General features: G+C 41.6%; 1 long non-coding RNA gene across 1 annotated transcript; it reads right to left on the bottom strand.

The window, feature by feature from the left end:
- Positions 1 to 4081: 4081 nt before the first annotated feature.
- Positions 4082 to 6079, bottom strand: LOC129410374 (uncharacterized). The gene is made up of 3 exons (XR_008632849.1): positions 5926 to 6079; positions 4979 to 5128; positions 4082 to 4766 (listed from the first exon to the last, which is right to left on the bottom strand). It is a non-coding gene; the product is annotated as an uncharacterized LOC129410374 (long non-coding RNA).
- Between the last annotated feature and the right edge of the window lie 818 nt (positions 6080 to 6897).

Here is a 6897-nt window from a genome sequence, read left to right as displayed (position 1 = left end):
TGTGGTTTACTCCTGAAAGTGTCCCCCTTTTTGTATGTATACAACTATATTATGAAAAACTAGTAAAGATAAAGTGAACATTTTGCATGACATTTACAGGTAATGTGCATGATCAACTACATTTTCTTTGTATGTTCCATGTAATGTTTGTATTCTTTAATTATATGTTGCAGAAAAAATAATCAGAGTCTGAAGGGGATTTGAACCCAGGTCGACCATGTGGATCCAGTGACTCACCAATTGAGCAAACTAACTGCTGATTCTAGAGAGAACAACAGCAGATATTGAGGACAATTACAAGTACCTTGGTATTTGTAAGTGATATGTCCTCTTGTCATTTGAGGCATGTGAAAAAAAAACATAAATGTACAGCTGCTTTTTGGAATATTACAAGTCAATATAGACGTTTGTAATAATTAGGATTTTGCTGAGTAAAAATCTTTTTACAGCCTGATGTTTGTTCACTGTGAGATCAGTGGAAGATGTTTTTAAGGCTGTAATGCAAGATTTACATTACTGTGTTTACCCCCATACTGCCCAACACACACACACACACACACACACACACACACACACACACACACACACACACACACACACACACACACACACAGACACACACACACACACACACACACACACACACACACACACACACACACACACACAGACACACACACACACACACACAACACACACACACACACACACACACACACGACACACCACACACACACACACAGACACACACACAGACACACACACACACACACACAGACACACACACACACAGACACACACACACACACACAGACACACACACACACACACACACACAGACACACACACACAGACACACACGACACACACACACACACACACAGACACACACAGACACACACACACACAGACACACAGACACACACACACACACACACACACACACACACACACACACACACACAGACACACACACACACACACACACACACACACACAGACACACACACAGACACACACACACACAGACACACACACACACACACACACACACACAGACACAGACACACACACACACACACACACACACACACACAGACACACACACACACACACACAGACACACAGACACACACACACACACAGACACACACACACACACACACACACACACACACACACACACACACACACACACACAGACACACACACACACACACACACACACACAGACACACACACACACACACACACACACACACACACACACACACACACACACACACACACACACACAGACACACACACAGACACACACACACACACACACACACACACACACACACACACACACAGACACACACACACAGACACCCACACACACACACACACACACACACACACAACACACACACACACACACACACACACACAGACACACACACACACAGACACACACACACACACACACACACACACACACACACACACACAGACACACACACACAGACACACACACACACACACACAGACACACACACACACACACACACACACAGACACACACACACACACAGACACACCACACACACACACAGACACACACACACAGACACACACACACACACACACAGACACCACACACACACACACACACAGACACACACACACACACACACAGACACCCCCACACACACACACAGACACACACACACACACACACACACACACACACACAGACACACACACACACAGACACACACACACACACACACACACACACACACACACACACAGACACCCACACACACACACACACACACACACACACACACACACACACAAACTGTGATCATTTTCTTTCTCACTCTCACACACACACAACACAGCGATCGAGTTTAAAGAAACAATCATCGTTTCACTTGTTTTTCTATGAAATAAATGACCTTCGTCCAACACTTGTGAGGACATTGTTTGTGGGATTAGTGTCATATTCAGCACTTGCAGGTTACAAAGTTATATATGTTTCATGCTGCACATATTTACCAAAGATCTTGTAACTGTTTTCACTGTCTTATACAAATCTTGTAGGATTCATATGAAACATGTTAAAATGGTGGATGATTTGTCTATTCTTTTCCATATGGGATGTACAGATCATTGTTTTTAGCCCAGTTTATGGTCATGCGTCAAATCGTCCGCGTTGTGATATTTTTGAAAATATTTAATTAAGTAACACTGGACCAAAGTTCCTGTTTAACCCTAAAATCAAGAGTTATATGAACATTTTGAGAGTAAATGGATAATTTAAGATGAAATTATGAACAAAACTGGTTCAAACTGGTCTTTTCTCACTGGAGTTTGAAGTGGTGGTGGGAGGAGCCAAATTAACACTAGTGGAAGTTGAATTAACTTTAATCAAATCAGGTCTGGCAAATAACCCCACTGAACCCCATTTTAACTTTCAAATAGTTAAAATGACACTTTTTGTGTTAAAAACAACTGAACCCTCCCATTTTTGCTGTGTGACATAACAACATTCTCAAGGCCAGTCAGATTTAATACAGATGGGAGCAGGTAAAATAAATACAAGATGTAGTTTTTGTTGTTGTTAAAGGATTTAGAAAAGATTACAGAAAAGATTTGTGAATAAACATTTGGATATTTTATGACAAAGTACAAAGTTATTAATAGTGATGTAACAAAACAAACAAAAACAAAAAAAAGTGATATCGTACTGTCAAAAGTCTCACAATAACATCATGGACCATCACAATATATCAAATTTCAAGTTGCTTTGCTTAAATTCACAGTTCTGGTGCAGCAACAGCTAAAAGAAACACAGAGAACTACATATACCAGGAGTGTCAAACATCTGGCCCTCCAAGAACTTTAATGTGGCCCTTGGCTGATTTTCTACTAAAATATTTCAATTGTATTTTCTATTAAAATCTTGTTAATTTTCTGTGGTGTTTACCACAGCAGCGTCTCCAGCGTCTCTGTACGTGGCCCCTCCCACCAGAGCAGCACAAATGAAGACTTGTCTCTTTCCAAACACTCTTAAAGGACGATCGTTTTGACTGTTGACCGTGACACCCTCATCAGAAAAATGTCCAACATGAGAAAAGTGGAGCCGAGTGCAGGATTTTACAACAAAAATGGACTTATTACTATTTACATACAAGTTCATGTTAAAACATTGTGTTGACATTTTATTTGTCTTAAAGGTTGTTCATAATATTATACTATTTTGTAAAAGAAAGACATCATCAATTAAAAAAGATTTCTTTTTTAAGGGGCATACGGGACGGGGGGGAATATTACGGTGGCCGACGGGGGCCAAACGCACTGCAACAGCTCAATGCGTCTCATTTAGAGAAAACAATTTCAAGTACAGAAACGATGCAAATTCACAAGGTCAAACACAAGTTTAAACGAGGTACAAACAAAATACGTGGTGCAGATGAAAAAAACGCGCTGCAAGAAACAAAGACAAATGCATCATCATCAAATGCGCTGCAAATAGAGAAACGATGCAAAGCGCGAAACGATGAAAACCAAGAAAACACCTGCAAAAGAAAAACGCTGCATAAAGAGTCGCCACAACGGAAGTGCTCCAAACCTGCAGGGGGCGCGCTCAGTAGCAGTGTCCGCGGACCGCAAAGGCCGTGCTGAAATGAGACAGGTGTAGTTATTTTATTAGATGCTAACGCTAATGCTAACAACAGGCACCACGCAAATTACTACACGAATCGGTAAAAACATTACGCATGGTACTCAAACTGTAGGAGATCAAGTTACTCTAATAATTCTCATCCAAATCTTATGGTTAAAAGCGAAAACTTATGTTTAACTTTTGCATAAACAAAATGGCTTTATTTCTGGAATACATCTAAAATAGACTAAATGACCTTAAAGTTTCAAAAACTGTGATGGGATATGCATTATGAAGTATGTTTCTTTTGATAAGGGATTACATTTATACCGGGCATTCATTTACGTCAGTTTATTAAAAAAGACATCTCTCCTTTGAGAAAAGATGATTTATTAAACAATCATAGGAACTTCTGGAAATTGTTTGTCATAATGTGAATAGTCGAACATTAAACCCATTACGCACACACTGCATTAATAGGTTTGTACAAACAACTGTTTGTCAGTGTACTCTCAAACTGTTACCTTTTTACTGAACCAGGTGACAATTCAAAATGGACAAATTATCTGCATAACTGCAGTACAATAGTAAATTCTTATAGTGCATGTAATCAGTTACTACCAAAAGAGACACTAAATAAACAGCACATTTCACCATGAAACAAATGTCAGTATAGACGAAAAACATCCAGAAAAACTTATGAGTAAATGATATGTTTTCAGTTTTGTCTCACACACTTGGTAATATCATATAAGGCCACATTTATCATGGTACACTGCCTCAGTGATGAAGTTGTTTAGGTGCTCCTCAGCTAAGATGAAAAGGAACCACCATTTTACTGTTTTACTTGTGCAAGAAATTAGAAGTTAAACCTAAACTTTACGGACACATCACTATTAACACACATTAGAGACAGCAGGAGGAAGGCCTGATGCAACCAGAGGCCCTACAGATGTGCTGCAGTCTGGACGACCTCCTCCTCAGTGAGTGTGGACATGGACAGTGAAGGCATGAACCAATGTACTTGGGCCACTCAGTCTGATGTATCTCTCGTCTTCTGGAGGAGGAAGAGCAGAATGGGCCTTATGTCTGATAGGTTCAAAGTCAGGTCCTGCAGAGTGAAAACCAGTAATGACACACACATTAGGAAAACTACAAAATGATTACAGGAAAATATATAAATTGAAACAGCAAAGTTAATAGAAGAATCCCACACATTTGAGAAATGCGTATTTTTACTCTTTGAATCATGATTTCAACATGAGCATGATTCATTTGCAGCCCTTATTAATACTGGAGTTTTCAATGCAACATGCACCATACCTAATCTGTGGCAGGAGTCTGGTTCAGCACCTCCAGTGCAGTGTGGGCTTTACTTTGTCATCTGCATTTGACCCATTTCATGAATCATGAGTGTCTCAGCAGCCAACAGTTCTGTGGCCCCAGCAGTAAGTTGTGTCCTCATACAGGAGTCTGCAGATGAGAAAAGAAAATGAATATAAAATATTTCAAATAGTTTTCTCTTTACCGTTTTCTCTGTTAGTAGTAGTTTACTACTGTACTTGCTTGGATGTGTTGTGTTTAAGTAATAGTCAAAAAAAAAAAAAAAAAAAAATCCTTACAGTCACCAATCAAGGATCCCTTCAGAATACGTCAACTACCTCTGATATTACTATTTTCCAAAAATATTTCATTAATTATTGACTGTGAAGACCCGGACTAGACCAGGACTAGACCAGGTCTAATCTTGGACTTGAGAGAGAGAGAGAGAAACCACAAGCCCATGGAGGTGTCCGCAAAGCACGATCAGACGACAGCTGCTTTAGCGCCGTGGGGCGTGGAGCTCTGCGCCAGTCCTTTTGCCCGCGGTCACCCACACTCAGTCCTGATTCAGTTCTGGTTTAGTCCTTGTCTAGTCCGAGCCTTAGTCCGCGTGTGTCACGCCTTCCCAGTGGCTCTTTGGCGCTTCCCAGGGGAGGCGAGCCTCACCTATTGAAAACCGCTGCACTAAAGTCTCTCTCAGCCTGGTCCATCGTTCCAGGCAAAGACCCAGAAATGGCACTTATTTGCAGGGCAACGACGCTTTCTGTCCAAATATGAAAGTTTGAGCGGACTTTTCATCGCGTTAGCTCCAAATTAGTAGCTAAACTTTTAGCTCAAAGCTCCGAGGTTCACACAGTTAACACAGTTAAAAACAAACTTATTTGACAGTTTTGTGGGTTATGACCGTAACACAGTAGATGAATATAATCAAATAAAAGCCACATTACCGTAACAATCATAAGTCCCCGCTGTAGTTTATCGTCAGTCAGCTGTTTTCTGTCTCTCAAAGGCAGATCCTTTCTCTCTGTCCAGCCGGTGTGTCTCTCCATTGAGCTGTTACACTGAGCGCCCCCTGCAGGTTTGGAGCACTTCCGTTGTGGCGACTCTTTATGCAGCGTTTTTTCTTTTGCAGGTGTTTTCTTGGTTTTCATCGTTTCGCGCTTTGCATCGTTTCTCTATTTGCAGCGCATTTGATGATGATGCATTTGTCTTTGTTTCTTGCAGCGCGTTTTTTTCATCTGCACCACGTATTTTGTTTGTACCTCGTTTAAACTTGTGTTTGACCTTGTGAATTTGCATCGTTTCTGTACTTGAAATTGTTTTCTCTAAATGAGACGCATTGAGCTGTTGCAGTGCGTTTGGCCCCCGTCGGCCACCGTACGGGCCGCGGCGTACGGAACGCGGCGTATGGGACGCGGCGTACGGGCCGCGGCGTACGGGCCGCGGCGTACGGGCCGCGGCGTACGGAACGCCGGCGTATGGGACGCGGCGTACGGGCCGCGGCGTATGGGAGGGGGGACGTCTGCTGCATAAAATCTTTTTATTAATGCCAAATAAAATCTCCAGCAGAAAAGATGTATGATATTCTTACATTCATCATTTGTATATTTTACTTTACTCTCATATTTAGTTTGCAGGACTGCAGTTTATCATCCCTCCTGCCCGCTTCCGCATTGTGCAGTCCTGCTCCTGCCCACAGTGAGCTTTCAAAATGTGTCCCGCGCCGCACTGGTTTGCATTGGGTCCTGTGGGTCTCTGTCCTCGGTCTCTGTCCTCCATCTGGGTGGATGATGTAGCATCACATTCTAGAATCTGAAAACCACCAATAGAAAGTTCATAGTTAAACACAAACAAAATGTTGACTGGTATGTTCATTTACTTGAATTGTTTCCACCAGATAAAAAAACTAAAACTAATGT

Source organism: Boleophthalmus pectinirostris, unplaced genomic scaffold (genome assembly GCF_026225935.1).
Source record: "Boleophthalmus pectinirostris isolate CB_2022bp ecotype Guang Dong unplaced genomic scaffold, ASM2622593v1 HiC_scaffold_22, whole genome shotgun sequence".
Classification (NCBI taxonomy): domain Eukaryota; kingdom Metazoa; phylum Chordata; class Actinopteri; order Gobiiformes; family Gobiidae; genus Boleophthalmus; species Boleophthalmus pectinirostris.
The sequence above is the reverse complement of the archived record's forward strand: the minus strand, read 5'-3'. Positions and strand labels throughout refer to the sequence as shown.